The following is a 22941-nucleotide window of genomic DNA, read 5'->3' as shown; positions in this document are numbered from 1 at the left end:
GTGCACGGGCTTAGTTGCTCTGCGGCACGCGGGATCTTCCCGGACCAAAGATCGAACCCGTGTCCCCTGCATCGGCAGTTGGATTCTTTACAACTGAGCCACCAGGGAAGTCCTCTGTTCCAGTTCTTTAGTGCCAAAGACTTTTAGGTTCTCTGTCTCCCACCATGTTTCCAATCAAAAGTCTTGTGCTCTTCTAACAGATCTCCCAATTACAGAGCTGACAGAAATAGTTGTTAGACCTATTATTACTTTAATCTTACTCTCTGCAGAACTATAATATCTCTAAGAATATGAGCTTAAATAAATTGAAAGGTAATTATTTGTACTTAGTTGTTTATCCTTATGAAAAATAAGCGAATAAATCTTGGCTTTATTTCTTAATCTATATATCATATATATTAAATATACATTTCTTAACTTATATATACTTATTTTAAAATATATATTTCTTTATCTGGCTCATTTAAAGTACAGTTTAAAAATTTAAATATGTTACAAGGAAATTTTAACACCTAAAAATTAGGCATCAAGAAGACTAGGGCTTCCCTGGTGGTGCAGTGGTTGAGAATCCACCTGGCAATGCAGGGGACACGGGTTCGATCCTTGGTCCGGGGAGATCCCACATGCCACAGAGCAACTAAGCCTGTGCGCCCCAACTGCTGAGCCTGTGCTCTAGAGCCCGTGAGTCACAACTACTGAGCCTGCGTGCTGCAACTACTGAAGCCCATGCACCTAGAGCCCATGCTCCGCAACAAGAGAAGCCACCACAGTAAGAAGCCAGGGCATCACAACAAAGAGCAGCCCCTGCTCAGCGCAAGTAGAGAAAGCCCGTGTGCAGCAACAAAGACCCGACACAGCCAAAAATAAATAAATAAATGAAAGAAGACTAGAAATTAGTATGCTGTTTGTTACTTCAAATTAGTAGTTCTGTAACTCTGGAATATTATTTCCTATTTTTAAAGAAACAATAAATGGAAATTATCCCGAAACCCTAAAGGGTATTAAGAGCCTACTATCTTTTTAAGATTATACTCAAAGAGTTCTGGTATAACTGAAGAAGTTCAGAATTTGTAAGGGTAGCACTTAGAATAACTATAAGGCTGATTTTTTAAAAGTCACTTTAAAATTAGACTTTATATCAATCTGTGATGGAGTCTAAGGCACAAAATAAAGACAAGGCATTTAATACATAATTAAGCAGATTGTCTGCATATGAATATATGTTTATATTTGATTCCTACTAAATAGCATTTGTAAGATGCATACAAAGAAATCACAAAAAGTGACCTTATATTAGGCCACAAAGACATCAGTAAATTTTCAAAGGAGAAATAGTGCAAACTTCATTCTGTGAATACAACACAATAAAACCAAAAGTTATTTTTAAATTTTTCAGAAGATAAGCAAACTGTTCTTTAAAAATACCCTATTAATACCTGAAAATTAAAAAAGAACATTCTTTCAAAAATTATTTGGACAGAGAATTACAAGTACAATTATAGGGACTTCTGTTTCAGACTATGATGGAGTAACAGGGACTAGATTTACTCTTCTATCTTACATAATTTAAACACTGGACAGAATTAATAAAACAATGGTTTTCAGACACTGGACACCAGGCAGCTCAGCCCAGTAATCCTTAAGAGAAAGGAAACAAACATAGGTAAGCTTCACAATTGCCCCAGTCTGCAGAGCAAGAAGGGGAACCCAAACAGAGCATGGCAGTCTCCCTGAGTTCAAAAGACAGAGTTGATAATTCAAGAAGGCCAATGTGGCTAAAATTCACAGGGCAAAATATCAGAGAGGGAGAGCTGCAAAGAGAGCCCAGAGATCTGCAAAAAGTTCCCCTGAAATCTTCACTGAGAACTGATCAGTGCACGTCCATGAGAAAACTCTCCAAGGCCAAGGAAAGAACCACTGGAAAGAAGCAGGCTGAAGAATTCCCACTACACACACAGGCTGAGAATAAATAGGTCATGTTCCCAACAGTCAGAGTAAAGAAATCGCATAATAAATGGGAGATTGTGTTGAGTACTCAGAAAAATATTGCCTCAGTAGCAGGACCAAATTAGTCCTAAAGGTTGTTCTGGTCCCCCCCTAATAGAGCTTACAAGTGAGCTTGAAAGGACCAAATTATTTCCAAATAACTTAAGTGTATCCTAGAGTAGAATTAAAAATTTTAGAAATCTAGCACACAACAACATAGAATCCACACGTTTAGCATCCAGTCAAAAATTACCAGGTATGCAAAAAGGAGGAAAACACACGCATAATAAGGAGAAAAACTTAATCAATAGAAAATAACTCAGAAATGACACAAGTAACAGCATTAGTACAAAAAGACATTAAAACAGCTATTACAAATATACTCCATAAGTTTAAGAAAGTATAAAAAAGCAAAAGTATGTTAAGGAGAGCCCTGGAATATATTAAAAAGACCCAAATCAAATTTCTAAATATTAAAATTACAATTTCTGAGATAAAATTTACACCAAATAGGATGAACAGTTTAGACACTGCAGAAGAAATAATTAGTAAACTTGAAGACAAAACAGATGTTATCAAAATGAAACACTGAGGGAAAAAAAAGTCTCCCCCCAAAACTTAACAGAGCATTCCTAACTATGGGAAAACTTCAAGCAGCCTAATATATGCACTGTTGGAGTCCTAAAAAGAGAGGAGAGAAAAGGGGAAACAGAAAACAATGTTTGAAGAAATAATGACTAAAAATTTTCTAAATTTAATGAAAATTAAACTGAGAGAAATGAAAGAAGAAAAATACAAATCTACTACTATAGTCCAAGATATAAATACTCTTCTTTTAATAATTCATAGAAAATCAGTAAGTATACAGAAGACTTGAACAGCACTAAAACCAATTTGATCTTATATATACCAAACACACAAACAAGAAAATATGTTCTCTGATCACATTAACTTAAAAATCAATAATAAAAGATATGAGAAATTCCCAAACATTTGGAAACTAAATAGCACACTACTAAATACTCTATTGGTCAAAGAAGAAATAAAAGCAGAAATTAGAAATTATTTTGGGGAATTGCCTGGCAGTCCAGTGGTTAGGACTGGGCACTTTCATTGCCATAGACCCAGGTCTGATCCCTGGTCAGGGAACTAAGATCCTGCAAGCCATGCAGCATGGCCAAAAATTGAAAAGAAAAGAAATTATTTTTAACTGAATGAAAAGGAAAACCTAACATCAAAATCTGTGGGATGCAGATAAAGAAGTATTTAGAGAGATGTGTTTAACATTAAGCACTTATATTAGAAAAGAAAGCATGTTTCAAGCTAATGACCTCAGCTTCCACCTGAAGAAACTAGAGAAGTTAAGCTCAAAGCAAACAGAACCAAGAAAATAATAAAGAGCAGAAATCAGTAAAGTTAGAAACAGAAAAACAATGAAAAAAAAATCAATGAAACAAAACCTGATTATTTGAAAAGATCAATAAAATTGCTCAACATTCTTACAAGACTGACAAAGAAAAAAGACAAGAATATCACTACCAGGAATGAAACATTAAACCATAAAAAAGCTATGAGGAAATGCTGATATTTATTTGATCTCTGGGTAAGATAGTTTTTTCAGACCAGATCTATTTAAGAATAATGTTTTAATTTGTTAAGCCCTCCCTCCTCTTCCTTTTTAAAAACTGATTCTGGACTTTTCAAAAAACCAAGACAATTCTGTTACAGAAACTTTTGAAAATGTGTTTTGTGGTGCCATTTAACTTGTTCTTCTATCCCCTGTATTCCTATAAAAAGGAAATTAGCTCTGAAAGCATAATAAAACATAAACATTTTTTACAAGATAAGTTCATAATGAATCATACCAAGAGGCAACAGTCTCATTGTCCCACTATTAGTGATCTATGTTTGATGACTGAGTTAGGGTAATAACAGCACATTTATTTATTGAAAAGACATTTCCCTTTTTGACTAGCTAGTAGGATATAGACTGATATTTTTTTCAACCTGCAAATATGCAATTCTCTCTCAGTGCTTCCTCCAGTGATTTTAGTATTCATTGGTGATCCTTCCCTAAATCAATTACTTCACCAGGGTTGCAAACTGGTAACTTAAAAAATTCTATTCTTTCTATGTATATTGGCTGGCACTGTTTTGTAGAGAAGAGCTTCTCCTCAACTATACTTCTAATTGTTTAATGCTCTTTATTTAATTACCAATTTTGAGAGTAGGAAGCTAGTAATATTCACTTCCAATGGTGGCAAATGAGAGATACGTTATTTTGGTGGGGGAAGTTTTTCTCGTCTCTTGAATATCACTGTAGGTTCACAAATTTTTATAAATTCAATATGTTTCAATCAATTACAGGCATTATTCTTTTTGGTGCTGTCCTCGTAGCCTGGGTTGCCCCCCAAAAGCAGGGTCTGAAGCAAAAGGCTCATGTAACATTATTTTAATAAGAAATCCAATCACAGTGAGTAGGAATGAGGGAATAGGGGAATAAAGCAAAGAAGGAATATGTCAGCCAATATGACAATGCATCATCAAGCTGGCCACCTGTTAAATCTATCAGACTGAACCTCTTAGAAGCTATATGAACTGCATATCAGGATCACCCCTAGGGTTTGGGGGTGGGAGGGTGGGAAAGAAAGAGGAAGAATTTATCTACTGGCTCTCATCTTGGATTGGTCAAAGTCTTACCCCAAAGGGCACTAACTCCCCTACACTTGAGTTTAACTCCTCTATTCTTCCCGGTTGCACATGTGTGGGTCTGGGCACTGAGTGGACCCCAGAGCAGTGGCCACTTGGAAGCCCTGCGGCAGGTAGCAGAGGGCTTGCAGAATGACAGGAGATGAAGCTATTAGGTTATGCCTGCATGAGGGTTTGCATAGAGGTGAAATGAGACAAGTGAGTCCTAGAGGATCTGCAATGATATATAAGAGGTATCTAAAACAATTGCTCAAACTTCCACAAATTAGGCCAGTGGGAGTCCTTTCAAGATAGCTCCTACATCCTTCTGATACAGTTTCAATAATCTTTGAACTTTCATTACTTTCTTGTTCAACACAATGGTGCAGGCTCATCTTGTATTTACTTTCTCCCAGATCTGGGCCATTTCTCCAGGGATAAGTTTTCCAGATGTGAGGAACAGTGCACTTACCCTTGCTCAAAAGTGTTTACTTATTGCATCCAGCTCCAAGATCTCTGTTGGTTTTATGCTTTTAAATCAAATTTGAAGTAGCTCCTTATGGTCTAGCATTCAATGGCTCAATTATAAATTTACTCCCCCACCCACCCAGGACATCTAATAAACAAGGCAAAAGGAACACAGGATACCAGGAATAAATACTCCCACATGAAAAAAGGTAAGTGAAGAAACATTAATCTATAATATGTATGATATTTTGCTGGAGAGGAAGAGGAAGCTTCCCTGCCTGGGAATGAGTTCCTTAGCTACCAAACTGGTTGCCCCTGGTTCTAATCTCTCTAATCCCTGGGAGAATCCTCCCTATCAATTGTCCTCCAGCATCACATTTGAGAGGGTCATTGTGGGTGGTTCATGACAGACAGCTTTCCTGCTGAAGCCAGTCTACCTGTTTGGGGGCCAGATTTAGGGGTCTGGGAGTTGCCAAGGGATGACAGAACTTTTTTCCTCTGGCTTGAATTTCTTTGACAATACAACTGTCTTGGATTATCATTTGGCTTTTAATCACTTTGCCTTTTGTCTTCTACTCATCAAAGACAGAAACTGTTGAATCTCTTGTGATTTTTGTCTCTAACCAGCTTCCTTGGTCTGCCCATTACTCAAGCCCCCAGGTTAAAATGCTTCCTTCTTGATCTCTTCTTCCAAAAAATGGGGGAACCTCCCCTTACACCCAGGCCGCATCCCATTAGATTGCTCTGTATTCTGGGGTTGACTGCCCCACAAGGCAGAAGTAGAAAAAGATGCTTGGGTTTTCGGGCTTCTCCTAGATTCTAATCATATCTTTCTCACACTTTGTGCCTCCCTACTTTTGCTCAAACTAATTTAGCTCATGGCTGTGATCACACTGGAGAGACAAATACGCAGGCATAATGCTTAGGAAGTTCTTAACCTCTCAGGTTCTGTATATGCCTTTTTAGTTATCCTTTTCCATCAGAGCTCATTATCTCTTACTCAAAATTCTTTGACTCAAATTCTACCCAGGTGGAGCTCTACAAAATCACATATTGCTCCACTTGAGTGATTATGATTCATTCATTAACCTGTGACTTTGCTTATTTAGAATATCATTATCATGAGGAGGGTGGCTTAAAATCTGGCAATTGGAAGTGATGTCTGGAAGGTCTTAAATAAGACTTTCTCCCCCCTACCCCATCTTTTTTTTCTACTTTACTCATATCATTGGGTCATTCAGCACTTTTTATTGCAAGAAGGCAGAAATTTTATAGCCTCCTTTCACCCTTACCTTGCATGCATTTTCTTAAAGACCTCTTAGCCTAGTATACTCATTTATTACTTAAATAAATTCCTATTTATCAGTTCTATCCATCACTCCACTTCCCATGGTCCACTTCGATATTTAACTCCCTGTAGAAAGGGGTCAGCCTCTGTTTCCCCCACATTCTTCTCTCCTGATCAGTAACACTGTAGTTACCTAAATAGATAATATAAAGTTTGTTTTTGTGTTTGCTTTAATTATACTTCTAAGGTTGGTGAGGGTAAAATAAAACAAGAACTCTAGTACTTTAACACAGTGTAAATTAACATAACTTTTTCCTGTAGGGATATTAACAATAAGTTGCAAAAGGCTTAAAATATTCATATTCCTTTTTATTTAGTAATTCAATGTCTACAAATTTATTCTAAGAATAATAAGTATGCAAGGAAGAATATACAGGGATATTTATTACACTACTTATAGCAAAAATCCCCAAAACTAAAGTCCAAAGTATGTGATTGATTATAATCATTGGGTTCCATGTGGCATGGGGATTGACCAACCAAAGCAGATGTCCAAACAACCAGCATAGTTGCAGGCCATTCAGCATGCCTACTGAATATTGAGCAGGGTTCATTCATTAATACAGAATATCATGGTCAAGTTGTTTAAGAACATTTAAAGAAATGGGGATATATTTATTGCATAATATCAAGTTTTAAAAATCCAAGATGCTAAACTTAGTAAAGAATACGAGCCCCCAAGTTTTGTTCTATTTTTTACATAAATATTTCCTTCTATTTGGACATGGAAACAATACCAAATGTTAACATTAGTTGGAACACCAGTGATTACATTCATATATTCTTGTGTTTTCCAAATGTTCTAAAATTAACATGTACAGTCAGTTTTGCTACAAAATGAGGTAAGTGTTCCTAAAAATCTCCATGCTATGCAATATCATGCAATAAGAACCACAGGAATTGTGGGGAAAACAGGATTGGAGCTCAATACTCAAAAATTTCATCAGAGACATATTTTTTCTCTTAAAGTAGGAAACTAATAAAAATAATAGCACACTTTTACACGTTAAGTGGTTTAAAAAATACATAAATACCACCATAAATATGGTACTTTTCCTTGAAAAAGACCTGACATTTTGCTTGTGGCAGTGGATGTTAGGAGACTTATAGCTTGTGAATTATTTCAATAGTGGAAATAGGGTTATCTGAAATCAGCTGGAGAGTTGTAACACCAAACGTGGATGAATGTGACTCATATAACATGTGGTACACAGAGATAGGTGGTACGTGCTTGAGGTGTGTGCATGTCTATGTTTTGTGCATTTCTCCATGGCTTGGTTCAGCTGGGTGGTTTTCTGCATTCGTGAAACTGTACAAAAGCAAATGAGAAATCTGCATTATGCTCAAATGTTTCCTAATATATCAATCATATTGGAACAAATTTGTGTTTTCAAAACAAGTGTTAAAAGCAGAAATGACTATTACTTTTACCACTGTAAAATATATGTATATGTATATGTTGAGTATGCTAACAAGTACTGTGAACCTATTGTTGTAATTTTGCTAATTTGGGTAACTACAGGTTTTTTTTTTGACATCTTTATTGGAGTATAATTGCTTTACAATGGTGTGTTAGTTTCTGCTTTACAACAAAATGAATCAGTTATACATATACATATGTTCCTATATCTCTTCCCTCTTGCATCTCCCTCCCTCCCACCCTCCCTATCCCACCCATCTAGGTGGTCACAAAACCACCTAGCTGATCTGCCTGTGCCACGCGGCTGCTTCCCACTAGCTATCCACCCTACGTTTGGTAGTGCATATATGTCCCTGCCACTCTCTCACTTCGTCACAGCTTACCCTTCCCCCTCCCCATATCCTCAAGGCCATGCTCTAGTAGGTCTGTGTTTTATTCCTGTCCTACCCCTAGGCTCTTCATGACATTATTTTTTCTTAGATTCCATATATATATATGTGTTAGCATACGGTATTTGTTTTTCTCCTTCTGACTTACTTCACTCTGTATGACAGACTCCAGGTCCATCCACCCCACTACAAATAACTCCATTTCATTTCTTTTCATAAATTTTTTAAGTGGTATTTACCTCTTACTCCCGTTTTTTTTTTTTTAACATCTTTATTGGAGTATAATTGCTTTACAGTGTTGTTTTAGTTTCTGCTGTATAACAAAGTGAATCAGCTATGCATATACATATATCCCCATATCCCCTCCCTCTTGAGTCTTCCTCCCACCCTCCCTATCCCACCCCTCTAGGTGGTCACAAAGCACCGAGCTGATCTCCCTGTTCCATGCAGCTGCTTCCCACTAGCTATCTATTTTACATCTGGTAGTTTATATATGTCAATGTTACACTCTTACTTCATCCCAGCTTACTCTTCCCCTCCCCATGTCCTCAAGTCCATTCTCTATGTCTGGTCTTTATTCCTGTCCTTCCCCTATGTTCATGAGAACCATTTTTTTTTTTAAGATTCCATATATATGTGTTAGCATACGGTATTTGTTTTTCTCTTTCTGACTTACTTCACTCTGTATGACAGACTCTAGGTCCATCCACCTCACTACAAATAACTCAATTTTGTTTCTTTTTACAGCTGAGTAATATTCCATTGTATATATGTGCCACATCTTCTTTAGCCATTCATCTGTCGATGGACACGTAGGTTGCTTCCATTCACTGTTTTTTTTCTCCTCACTTCTCATCTATGCTTTTGTTTCTCTCTTCCTAAAGATTACAGGATAGGTACAAAATACCACAGCTACAACTTCAGGTAGCCTAGGAATAACATTTGACTTTTCTTCAATAGTCTTACGCCAAAAAGGGAGCCCCAAGGAAAAGAGTCTATTTATTATCTTAGGAGTTTGTCATGCTATCCATGTACCATAGATATCTCTAGTTCTACTCATAATTCCAATTTCAGACATAATTAACATCATGGCCCTGGAACTTGCTTAAAGATATTCAAATTGCTTTCATAAAAGCAGAATATAGAAGAAATGCCAGAGGACAAATGCTTTAGAGGTGTCCAAGTTGCACTGAAATAGGGGTTAATTGATAGAATGAAAACATATTTCCAATTGTCCATTAATTGCTAATCCTTGGCCAAATTTGGAAATCTTTAAAAGTTCTTAACTTCAGCAAGGTAACAAAGCTTCTTCATTAGTCTGTTTTCTCTCTTATACTAACTCTGCTTCCATCTCTGCCTTCTGCTTTTTTTAGAAAAGAGGAAGCTTGAATTACAAAATTTAGGTGAAATCCCTGCCCATTGGCTGTATTTCCAAAATGTCAAAGCAATCTCTCAAAGCTGAGACCATCAATCTTTTTCTCACTCTCTAGCACTACTCTGGCCCCCTACCGGTACTGCACTTCAGTGGCAGCTGCAATATTTGGCCCTCAGCAGTAATATCTACTATGCCAGTCCAAGGAATGACTGCCTTGTTTCCCTAATGCCAAGATAAAATATATCTCTACGTATATCTATTTAGTAATAAATAGAAGGCTTTTATGTGATAAACTATTCTGAACACTCTTCTCATATTAAGTGCCTAGTTTCACAGTCCATAGAAACTTTGAAATTAGGCAGACCCAGATTTGAATGAAAACAGATTGTACGTAAGTAACATATCTTTAAATTGGAGATAACAGTATACACTCCAGGACTAGCTATGAGCATCAAGTGAAATACACATACATACGTGCCTGACTTCGTTAACTGTTAAATGTTAGACACTGCTCCACTCATAAAAACCAAACAAACAAACAGAAAAACCTCTAGCATATATTAAAAGTACCTCATCCAACTTGCAGTTGCTCTGTCACTACTCCTGAACGGGGCAGATCCACTGGAGGAGTCACAAGCAGTTTGCAGTCAACCTCATTTACAAAACACTTAGTAGATGCAAAGTGCTATAGTAGGTGCTCCAGAGATACTCATAACCCACACACCAACAAGTCATTAACTATGTGTTTAAGGACTTTTAAATTTGTCTTGTATGCCAACTAGACCAAAAGAATTCTGTTAAAAGAATTTTGGGTGCCGCTTTTTTTTTTTTTTTTTTTTTGGCCACACCACGAGGCCTGTGGGATCTTAGTCCCCCGAGCAGGGACTGAACCCGGGCCCTCGGCAGTGAAATCACAAAGTCCTGATCACTGGACCGTCAGGGAATTCCCTGAATGCAGCATTTTTTAAAAGCATAGGATAGGTACAGAAACCCTGGAGTTTAGTCTAATTTACTCTAAGCAAAAGACAGAGTTGGGGTGGGGGCAAGGGAAACAGGACCCTTAACCATTTGATCTAAGTAAGAAAATTACAGTAAGTCTCAGAGGTTCCAGAAGCAGTGCAGGGATTCCAGAATATGTGTGAATTTGAGATTAATAGCAAATTATCAAGGAGATGCTGTATAACAATGCTTTATTTTACACTCGATTAATCCACATCTTTCATTCTAACAAACACTTTGGGGGTATTTTCTATGTGACACAAAGTAGTTTTCATAATGAACCTCAATTAATACTGTCCATACTTTCAGGGTTGCTACTAGCTTATATGGTACTTTGGTAAAAGTCAGAAAAAGGGACAGGTGCAGTCAAGCAGGCGCATAGATTAACCAGCAGAGAGCACCTTCATACAAAGAACAAGTACCCTGGGCTTCCCTAGTGGTGCAGGGGTTGAGAGTTCGCCTGCCAATGCAGGGGACACGGGTTTGTGCCCCGGTCCGGGAACATCCCACGTGCCGCGAAGCGGCTGGGCCCGTGAGCCATGGCCGCTGAGCCTTCGTGTCCGGAGCCTGTGCTCCGCAACGGGAGAGACCACAATGAGAGGTCCGTGTACCGCAAAAAAAACCCAACAAACATATATATATATATGTATCTTTTAGCCTTTTGATTTCAAAATAAATGCTCACTGTAAAAAAATGCTCACTTTTTATTTTATATGCTTCTCTATTGTTTGAAAATCCCCTCCCTTCCTCTTCTCTAATTACACTCCCCAAGGTTAACTACTAATAATAGTTTAGTTTTATTCTTCTTGACATTTGATTCCAGGCAAACACAGACAGACATACGTGTTGTTCGAGTATACACACAACTTTTAAAACATGGGATCATACCACACATACTGTTTTATAAGTTATTTGTGTTTCTTAATAGTAGATCCTGGATTTCTTTACATGCCAGATTTGATAAATAAACTTCATTCTTTTTAAAGAGCTGCATAGTGTTTCTTAATATTGGTGTACCAATTCTGTTAACCACTTCTCTACATGTAGATATTACAGTAGCTGCTACTCCCCCGCCCCTTCTATCTTATAATCTATTTTTAACTTATTCACTGATAATACAAGTATAAATTAGGATTAAAAATTATGATGCCAGTTCTCCTTTGAAAGAAGCTGTAATGTGGTCATCTAATAGTAATAAACTTTTTTTTACTTTAAATAAAGATTTTGGCCTTTCATCACGGATAATCATATGCAAAAGTTGTCATTGTTTTCCACGCAGTGTTATCAATAATTCTGAAAATTTTCACATATAACTGATTTTCAAATTAACTTATAGCCTAATTCTCCAGTATCACTCAATTACATGTAACAACTCTTTCTTGGTGTTTCTACAAGCTTACTGTAGTATGGCGTTGTCTAAGGAATTAAAAATAAGTCTTTCACAAAGGACTTGCCTTAAAGGAGCTTACAACTTTTGAGGAAAAAATCTTAGTTACGTATATGAAACAATTACACCAGAATATAAAGACTGGAGAAAATGTAAAGGGAAGAAAAAATAATCAAGGGACCAAGTATTATAAGGTACAATATAGAGATTACCTAGCGAGGAGAGAAAAGGTAAAGAACTAATGGAAGAAATGGGAATTTTTTTTTTTTTTTTTTTTAGCGGTACGCGGGCCTCTCCCTGCTGCGGCCTCTCCCATTGCGGAGCACAGGCTCCGGACGCGCAGGCCCAGCGGCCACGACTCACGGGCCCAGCCGCTCCGCGGCACGTGGGATCTTCCCGGGCCGGGGCACGAACCCGCATCCCCTGCACCGGCAGGCGGACTCTCAACCACTGCGCCACCAGGAAGCCCAGAAATGGGAATTTAGATGTACTTTGGAAAAGTACTAGGATCTGGATAGTGAGATAGAAAAGGGGGGAAGATACTCCCGGGAAGGGAAAATGTTTTAGGAAAATCTTGAAGACTGGCATGAAAAAAAGAAAGGGGAAACAGTAGGAAAGGGGTAAGAAAGAGAACTAGGAAAAAAGGAGAAAAGAAAATCATGGTTAAGACAGAAGCATACAGGAAAAAGTTTCTGAGATGGAGTGGTGGGCAGGGAGGGTTGTTTGCTGCTTAGGCACATATATTTAACTGTCAGAGGAAGAAGCCTGGGGATAGGTAAAACTAAAAGATCCTAGTGGGAAAAGAAGTCAGTGGTAAAGGAAAGAGTGAAGAGAACAGCGAGACACAGAGACATCCCCTAGAGGGAAGAAGTAACCCAAATGGTAGCTGCTCCCTAAACACTCCGCCAAATGTTTTAGTCCCATATCAACCAACATTTAGCATTCAGCCCCTTCAATGGCTTCTGCAAGAAATCCAGGTACACCAAGGATTTCCTAATTTCCATACGTCTGTGGGGTCACAGTGAGAGTCACATTACACAATATATAGCATTTCACTTGGAAAGTCTCATCTAACATCTCTCGAGGGCTCCCATTCCCCTCCTGCCAAATTTTCCCTGTACCTTTCACTTTTTTCTTCCCATTATTTCTGTCCCAGCTTCTACTTCCAAATCTGTGTATTTAACTTATCCTGAACCTTAACAAAACAGGCCCTTCCAATGGATACAAAACACCTCTTTAAAAGGCAATTTAACAATCATCTTCTCATACTTGAACAAGCCCCTTGTAGACTCAATATTCATCACAAATGAATTATCAAGGCATTTCTTCCAAACAAATTCAGCATTTTCTGCAAAAACAAAAATTCTTGTGCCAACTACTGAAAGACCGACGATTTCTCCATCTCAATACAAAATCAAAAATACAGATGAAAAGTTTTCACCTTAGTAAAAGAAGCATAACTGTTATAAGAAACAGAACCTATCTTCCTAAGAAATAGAAGAAAGATTTTTTAAAACATAAACTACCATTGGCAAGAATGTGGTGAGACAAAATCTCACATGCTGCTGTGTAGAATAAAATCACTAAGAATATATCTAGAAAACAATTTATCAGAATATTCATGCTCTTTAACATACTATTTCTACTAACAGAAAGCTATCCTGAGAAAATAATCAGAGATATGGCCAGATAGTCAATGATGTTATCGTAATGTTATATATAATAGGAAAGCCTGGAATGTTCACAAAAAGAAATGGCTGAATAAATTATGCTATGCTACCATCTTATAATAGAATTTAATAGAGGTGTCAAAATAAAATTTAAAAAATTTTAAAGTGTCATGTATTCACATAAGAAAAATAATGTTAAATAGAAATTTAAAAATAGAATAAATATGAATATTTCAAATTCACTTTTATTTATTTTTAAAATGTGAGCAGTTTATTAGTGTTGCTTTGAAACACTATCCAGCCCTTTGATTCACTCATTTGGCACAGCTAATCGGCCCCTTGTTTTTTTTTGGTTTTTGTTTTTTTAATTTATTTTGGCTGTGCCGGTTCTTTTTCTTTTAAAAATTTAATTTTTTGGCTGCGTTGGGTCTTCGTTGCTGCACATGGGCTTTCTCTAGTTGTGGAGAGTGGGGGCTACTCTTCTGGCGGTGTGCAGGCTTCTCACTGCGGTGGCTTCTCTTGTTGCGGAGCACGGGCTTTAGGCGTGCGGGCTTCAGTAGCTGTGGCACGTGGGTTCAGTAGTTGTGGCACGTGGGCTCTAGAGAGCAGCCTCAGTAGTTGTGGCACACGGGCTCAGCTGCTTCATGGCATGTGGGATCTTCCTGGACCAGGGCTCGAACCCGTGTCCCCTGCATTGGGAGGGTGGAGTCCTACCCACTGGACCACCAGGGAAATCCCTCAAATTCACTTTTAAATTATATATATACACATAACCATTTGTGTGTCCATACACACATATAATTTTACATAGATAAAATTAGAAGGAAGTACAATGAAATTTTAGAAGTAATTTTCTTTGGGTGTTAGGATTGATTACTTTTTCTTCTTTTATTCTTTTCTGTAATGATCAGAAGTGAGACGAGGAAGGGAATGTCGTCATTTGCAAAGCATAGCAATAAGACACACATGCTGTGCCACTGTTGTGGCTCTAAGGCCTACCACCAACATAAGTCGATTTGTGGCAAATGCGGCTACGCTCCCAAGTGCAAGAGAAAGTATACCGGAGTGCCAAGGTTAAAAGATGAAATGCTACTGGCACTGGTTGAATAAAGCACCTAAAAATTGTATACAGTAGATTCAGGCATGAATTCCCTGAAGAACATCACCTAATTCCCAAAGAGCAGCTGTTGTAGCATCCAGTTCATCCTTAAGGGTTTCAATAATTAAGTCACTCAACAAATGTTTAAAAAGAAAAAAATCAGGTTTTCAACCATAGCATTTGTAAGTGGAAAAAAATGTTTCTTTTTTTTAAAGCAGCAGCTATGTTTCTCTATAAACAGGCATTTTTTATTTTTTTGACACAAGAAATAGGCATTTTTTAAAATGTAGGCTCTGATATATATAATGTATACACTCTACACTGTTGTATTCTATGACTGTGGTGAACTCTGCGTACTCCTGAGTTTCCATTATAACCCCATGTTGAGGAAAGTTATGAGTGAAAAGCAAAGGAATAAGTTTGCTGTTGTCCTGATTTTTACTTCGTAACTGACAACCTTAATGACACTAGAACATAAGCTAATGTGAAGGAAGGGAACTTTTGTGTTTTGTTCACTGCTTTATCCTCAGCAAATATTTGTGAATAAATTTCCAATTAATTTTTTTAAATTATGAATCACATTCCTGTTCTACTATATTCTTTGTCTTGAATAAAAAAGTAAGACAAAGAGGAAGTGCTGACTTTTAAGTGATGAGCTGGGGAACCCATTAAAAACAAACTAGTTCTGGTTTTGTTTTGTTTTTTTTCTGCCCCTACAAAGGGGATGATGCTTTCTCTCTAGAGAAGCTCATCTGCTCATCTTAGGCTTACTCTGAAGTGTTCTACTTTAGTACTAACTTTCTTCATAAATTGTATCCTGCTACTCTGATTAAATCATCTCGCCATCTCTTTTATTTTTCCTATATCTTTTTTCTCTGTGTATGGCCTTCCATGCACAGTTGACGCTTGAACAACTTGAGGTTTAGGGGTACCAACCACCAACAGTCAAAAATCTATGTTTAACTTTACAATCAGCTTTCCATAACTGCGGTGGATTCAACCAATTGCAGATCATGTAGTACTGAAGTGGACCCATGCAGTTCAAACCTGTGTTGTTCAAGGGTCAACTATAGTTTCTTACTTTTTTTAACTGTGCCTTATATGCTGGTTTAACATATTAATTTTTAAGTTCTATTATGGGATTTTTCATTTCTGATATTCTAATTCATTCTTATTTTAATGTGCCTTGTCATTTTTATAGTCTATTACTCTTTATGTTTTAGAATCCCTCTTTTTAAAAATATCTTTATTGGAGTATAATTGCTTTATAATGGTGTGTTAGTTTTGGCTGTATAACAAAGTGAATCAGCTATACATATACATATATCCCCGTATCTCCTCCCTCTTGCGTCTCCCTCCCATCCTCCCTATCCCACCCCTCTAGGTGGTCACAAAGCACTGAGCTGATCTCCCTGTGCTATGTGGCTGCTTCCTATTAGCTATCTACTTTACATTTGGTTAGAATCCCTCTTTTATTTATTAAATATATTTATCTTATGTATTGGATATTTCTAATAGCTGAAATATCTATAGATCTGTTTCAGTTATGATTTCTGCTGACTCTTGCTAATAGTGTTTTGATTTTTTCCCCTTGCTATGTTTTGTGATTTTTTTTTTTAAAAATGAGTTTATTTGTTAGAATTTTAACTATGATTATTTGATAATAGGTTGATAATTCCTTCCATGGAGGATTTGTGATTGTTTCTGGCAGGTACTGAAGAGTGTTACAGACCCAAGTCTATTTTCTTTTGGACCCAAGTCTATTTTAAATTAAAACTCTCCATTTGTAGAGTTTAAGGACCATGAAAATAGTATAAAATAAGGCCTCAAATCCAAGCGAATGTAAGCAGGTAATCAGAAATTATTCAGGGGGATTTTAACTCCACCCAGAGCTGTATGCCTCTCCAGGATAGTCTCTGATAGGCTCCCTTCACTTTGCAGAACGCAGGGAATTTTCCTCAGTCTCCATTCTTCTCCATGCACAAGTTTCTATGCCAACAGAAACTGATGGATGCCCTCAAAGTATTCAGCGACTTCAGCACTCGTTTACCTCACAGAATATACTTGCTTGGTTTCTAGCCCCAGAAAGTTTCCCTTATTTTCTTATAGGTTCATCCATTCATTTTAAAGGATTTTTAAAATACTGAATCTAGTATTTTACATATTTGGTGGATGTCTTGTCTATCATACTGCCAGAAATGGAAGTCTATTTAATACTTCTACGATTGCTTTGTAAAATTTAAATCAGGATATTATAATTACTCCTGTAAATTTTATTTTAGTGTGTTAACTGTAGTCTATAAGTCTTTCAAGGGTACTTATAATCTTGACTGAATTATTATATTAGCTTACCTTAGAAGTTGTGTATCATCTGCAAATTTTCTTCAACTTTCTCAGCCTTCACCAAAGTCACTGATCAACACAGCTTCTAACAAAAAGAAAAGCTTAAAAATTAATTTAAAAAATCTTTATAGAAATTTCAACATTTTTCTTATTATCATGTACATAAAATTATAAATTGAATTTCCATCATAATCATATACAAATGAATCAAATTAAAATAGGAATATCGGGGCTTCCCTGGTGGCGCAGTGGTTGAGAGTCCGCCTGCCGATGCAGGGGACACGGGTTCGTGCCCTGGTCCGGGAGGATCCCACATGCCGCGGAGCGGCTGGGCCCGTGAGCCATGGCCGCTAGGCCTGTGCGTCCGGAGCCTGTGCTCCGCAACGGGAGAGGCCACAGCAGTGAGAGGCCCGCATACCGCAAAAAAAAAAAATAAAATAAAAAAAAATAAAATAGGAATATCTCCCTACCCCAATTACTTCAAGTGGTAGACTTTTTAAAAAGTAGTAGTGAACCAAATAAAAATATTTCATCATTAGGGAAAACCAGTAGAAATGTGAAGGGGTGGCTTAGACGAGGGGAACTCTAGCACCACTGAAATCTCTATCAGCCCTAACCTTCCACAGGAGGAAACCACCTTATCTAAACTAGTATCTTAAAGGCCAATACAAAAAGGTTGTGCAAAGCTTAGAAGAGCTTTGAAGTGTCACGAAGGGAAGCTTTGAAAGGTTTTTTGCTTTTAACAGCATCATGAAAACCCATGCCTGCTAGATTTTTTCTTTTCTGCTTTGCCATAGTCTTAGTTCACATCTGTCATTAATTTCAGTCATCAATGGCAACTTTTATAAAATTTTTATCTCCAACATCAGTATGAGGGTGTGTATGTGTGCATGTGTGTAAGCTTACATTTTCCCATTAGAAATAAGAGAAAACTTACACTCTCTCCTTTAATACAATGCTCTTGAATGAAGAACGTATAAACCACTGACTTTGGGTCTGCATCTTAATTTTTCTGAGCAGCAACTACTGGTTTAAACAGAACATTTAGCTCTCGATGTTCTTTCTTCTCAATATTTGATGTATATCCTGCAATAATGTAGTAGAAAAAACACAGGCTTTGGAATCACATAGATCTGGGTTTAAATCTCAACACCCCTCTTAGGAAAATAATATCACAAGTCTCAATGGGTAGCTGCAAGAGCCAAATTATATAGCATATATATAGTGCCCAGCACAAAGCCTGCTACGTAACCTGCACTCTGTTATGTTAGCTGTCCTTCTGTGTAATTTTGTACTTCATTTCCACTTTGCTCAATCTATCAAAGGACTTTCCAGACTAAATTTTCTAAGTCATAGCCCTCTTAAACTATTGTGGTTTTGTTCAACAATTAACATTTTGCAACACTTATTTTATCCAACAATAGACATAAAATACTTTAAAAATAGCAATACGACAATTATACTACTGAATATACCCCACTAAGAGGGTACAGTTATCCCTCGGTATCCATGGGGGATTGGTTCCAGCTCCATCCCCCCATGGATACCAAAATCCACGGATGCTTAAGTTCCTTATATAAAATGGCATAGGGTTTGCATATATCCTATGCACATTGCACATATACTTTAAATCATCTCTAGATTACTTATAATACCTAATACAATGTACATGATATGTAAATAGTTGCCAGTATGGGGTAAATTCAAGTTCTGCTTTTTGGAACTTTCTGGAATTTTTTTCCTTGCATATTCTCGATCCATGGTTGGTTGACTCTGCAGATGGAGAATCTGAAGATACAGAGGGCCAATGTACAGTCCAAAATCTATGTTCCAAAGTCACTAAAATTGTTCCTTTTCTTGTGTGGCTATGTCACCAAACTTCTATATAGTTATGTAAATTTACTTCCTTTGTAGATTTTTCTTCTCTTTCTACCTTTTTACTTAATTTAATTTTTGAATATGTAAACATACATGATTCTAAGATTGAAACCATGTAAACAAGTTATAATTAGAGAACTCTATCATTGGCACCTTTCCTATTCCTTCCTTCTACATATTTAATAGATTACTCTATATACTCTTCTGTGCCTTTGTTTTTTCCACTTTGTAATATATTCTGCAGATCACCCGATATTGGTACATGGAGACTTTCTACATTCTCTTTATGCCTTCTAGTGAAAAGGGTGACTTGGAAGGGACACCATCAACCTGGAGATTATTCCATTGTTGCATGTACTTTAATCAGTTCCCTATTAATGGGCATTTTGGTTATTTCTAATCTTTCGCTAATACAAGTAATTCTGTTGTGACTAAATTGATACAAATGCCAGTTTATATTTTATGCCAGTGTGTCCTTAGAACAGATTCCTAAGTTAGATGTCTGGGTCAAAAGACACACACATATGTGATTCTGCCAGATACTACTAAATTCCCTCCTGGGCTTTGTGCTTTTGTATCCCCACCAGAAATGCATCAAAGTGCCTGTTTCCCCACAGTCCATAGAATATTTTATATAACTGTAGATTTTGGTGAGAAAGGCTTTAGTGTAGTTGTGGTTTTTAGAATAGGTTTCATTTGTATTTCTCTTTGTATGACTGAAGTTGAACATCTTTTATATGTTTTGTCATCTGCATTTTTTTCCATGAAATCTATTTTCATATCTTTGGCCTGTTTTTCTACCAGGTTGATGGTAATTTGCCTTGATTTTTGGAGGTTATTTTCATTAAGGAAATGAGCTCTTTGTGCTGTATATTCAAATAATTCTTCCCAGTTTGTCACTTGTCATTTGACTTTTGTTCATGGCATTTTTCACCATGTAAATATTTTTTTAATATAGTGGAATTTATCATAGTTTTAATTTTCTTCTGAGATTCATAGTTATAAAATCCTTGGCTTACAATTTCATAAACTTTAAATTTGTTCCGTGCCTTTTTTTTTTTTTTTTTTTTTTTCGGTATGTGGGCCTCACACTGTTGTGGCCTCTCCCGTTGCAGAGCGCAGGCTCCGGAAGCACAGGCTCAGTGGCCATGGCTCACGGGGCCCAGCCGCTCCGCGGCATGTGGGATCCTCCCAGACCGGGGCACGAACCCGTGTCCCCTGCATTGGCAGGCGGACTCTCAACCACTGCGCCACCAGGGAAGCCCCCGTGCCTATTTTGTTTTGTATGTTGCCATTGAGATGTTTGTTGCTAACCTCTTCTTTCTGCCTGGAAGCCCAGAGGTACTTTTCATTATCTTCAAAGTCCAATAGTTTTATTAGGACATGACTTAGTGTTGACTACTTGGGATCAATTTTCCCAGTATACGAGGAGCATTTTCAATACATAGATTTAAATCTTCTGTTACTTCCAGAATGTTTTCATGGATTTAAGTTTAAATATTACCTCAACTACTGTTTTTTTTTTCCTTAGGAACTCTAATTTTACATATCATCTATATAAATCATTTTCTCTCTGTCTTTTTACCTTTCTTCATTTAGTTTTCATTGTTTTGGCTGTCTTCATATTTCTTCTCAATGTCCCTTATATTCTTTCCGTTAGGTATCTTGGACTTTAGCTTCATTTTATAAGATGATTATTTTTTGTCTTCATTTCGTTTCCTGAGTTCAGTAAATTCACCTTCCATTTCTTCCTTTCTTTTTTTGTCCTGGGGTTCTGAATTTGAGACTTTATCTCTGCAAATGCTCATTTAAGGGTATTTCATTCAGGAAGGAGTATTTAATTCAGGTAGTTTTCTTTAGCTCTTTAGTTGAGTAAGCTTTGGGGGAGACTTTTCATCAGCTGAAATATTTTGATTTTATTTTATCATTTTATTTTTTAAATTTTTTCTACTTATAGTAACCTTATATGGGTGTTGCCTGCCATTTTCTGTTCATTTTGAAGGGTTTCAATTTTCCTAAACTAATTAACAACGGTACATAGGAGTGAGGGATTTGGAAGAAATACTGGATTTTTTTTAGCTCAATAGCACCTTCTGTTGGTTTAATAAAGTACAGACTTTTAAAAATCAGTGACTCCTTTTTGGGTGAAAAAGGATTCATCTATCTTCTACGCTGTTTCACCAAGATCCTTAATTTCTACTACCTCTTCGTTCTCTTTACCACCAAGCTTCCAGGTAAATGGTGACCCTTCCAAGTCATTCTGTTCCCAGAAGCAATACCTTTCTGAGATGGCCTCTTTGATCCCGTGTACTTTCAAGTCCCTTTTCTCTAAGGAGTCTCAAACCTTAGTATTTCCCTCCTTAGGGTGGGGTTTTCTCTTTTTGGAGTTATTTTACTTGCATTCTACTGAAGCCAGTTCCTGCTTCCTTCTTCTCTGTTCTGAAGTCTCAACCTCACTTGTCACCTCAGCATGGGGTCCAGAGCTGGGGTCTGCTGCATTTCAGTTTATCTGCCTACATAACCATAATTTGAAATTAAATTAGTTAGGCAAGGGTGGTGGTGATTTACTTTGCTCTCCTTACAGATCTGTATGTTTTTGTTTTTTTAAAATAAATTTATTTATTTTTGGCTGCATTGGGTCTTCGTTGCTGCACAGGCTTTCTCTACTTGTAGCAAGCGGGGGCTACTCGCGGTGCACGGGCTTCTCACTGCAGTGTCTTCTCTTGCTGTGGAGGACAGGCTCTAGGCGTGCGGGCTTCAGTAGTTGTGGCACGTGGGCTTAGTTGCTCCTCGGCATGTGGGATCTTCCCGGACCAGGACTCGAACCCGTGTCCCCTGCATTGGCAGGTGGATTCTTAACCACTGTGCCACTGGGGAAGCCCTGGGGAAGCCCTGGGGAAGCCCTGTATGGTTTTTTAAAAGGATGTCTGGAGAAATTTGGATTTAGACAGTTGCCACCATCCTACAGAAAACTTGACCCAGGTTTAATTTTTTAATTTTTAAATTATTTTCTAGTCTTACTACATGTGATCAAAATTTTGACTTTTTATATTTTGGAACTGATATGTTCTTTGTGGTCTAATACATAATAGATTTTTATAACTGTCCTATGTGAATTTGAGAAGACATATTCTCTATTAATGGATTCAGACTTTGATACAAATCTGTAAGATCTACCTTACTGATTATGTGTAATAATGACTAATTTTCTTGGTCCACTTAACCTGACATTTTGAGAGAGGTGTGTTAAAGTCTTCTATTATTATCAGGTTTCTATGCCTTTTTATATCTAGTAGTTTTTACTTTATGAAAACTATTGATGTATCATTTGGTAAATAGATATTTTTAAAAATCTTCATTGTAAATATAACCATTAGCTTTATAAGGGCTATTTTATAACATCCTTCATCTTAATGCTTTTTGAACTAAACTCTGCTTGTCTGATACCAAGATGATGAACCTTGCTTTTTAAAAAATTTGCATTTTTCTGATATGTTTTCACCCTTCCCTCTATTATTGTTATTTCAAAATTATTCTTCATTTCTTGTTTTCTTTCTTTTTGCGGTACCCGGGCCTCTCACCGCTGCGGCCTCTCCCGTTGCAGAGCACAGGCTCCGAACGCGCAGGCCCAGCAGCCATGGCCGACGGGCCCAGCTGCTCTGCAGCACGCAGGATCCTCCCGGACCGGGGCACAAACCCGCGCCCCCTGCATTGGCAGGCGCTCAACCACTGCGCCATCAGGGAAGCCCTATTCTTCATTTCTTATGAACTCCTTGTATTATTCATACTTTTTACAACTGTATCTTTTGCATACAGCAATCATTAAGTTGAGCCCATATACATTTATTAATACACCTGATATATTTAGTGTTGTGATAATGATTCATGTTC

The 22941-nt window shown here is 37.3% G+C and overlaps 1 protein-coding gene and 1 pseudogene across 5 annotated transcripts in view; one reads left to right on the top strand and one right to left on the bottom strand.

The window, feature by feature from the left end:
- CAB39L (calcium binding protein 39 like) overlaps positions 1–22941 on the bottom strand; it is a 96923-nt gene that overhangs the window by 63334 nt on the left and 10648 nt on the right. For 3 of the 5 annotated variants that reach the window (XM_059041697.2, XM_067016321.1, XM_067016322.1), the window contains exons 2-3: positions 18110–18258; positions 17182–17257 (exon numbers count right to left, since the gene is read on the bottom strand). The gene's annotated coding sequence lies outside the window, so the exon portion shown is untranslated. Of the gene's footprint in view, positions 1–17181; positions 17258–18109; positions 18259–22941 lie in introns of those variants that run through there. The other 2 variants (XM_067016323.1, XM_067016320.1) reach the window with 2 other exon arrangements.
- Positions 14634–15006, top strand: LOC131743186 (large ribosomal subunit protein eL37 pseudogene; annotated as a pseudogene).

Source organism: Kogia breviceps, chromosome 16, assembly GCF_026419965.1.
Source record: "Kogia breviceps isolate mKogBre1 chromosome 16, mKogBre1 haplotype 1, whole genome shotgun sequence".
In the NCBI taxonomy this organism is placed as follows: Eukaryota; Metazoa; Chordata; class Mammalia; order Artiodactyla; family Physeteridae; genus Kogia; species Kogia breviceps.
The sequence above is the reverse complement of the archived record's forward strand: the minus strand, read 5'-3'. Positions and strand labels throughout refer to the sequence as shown.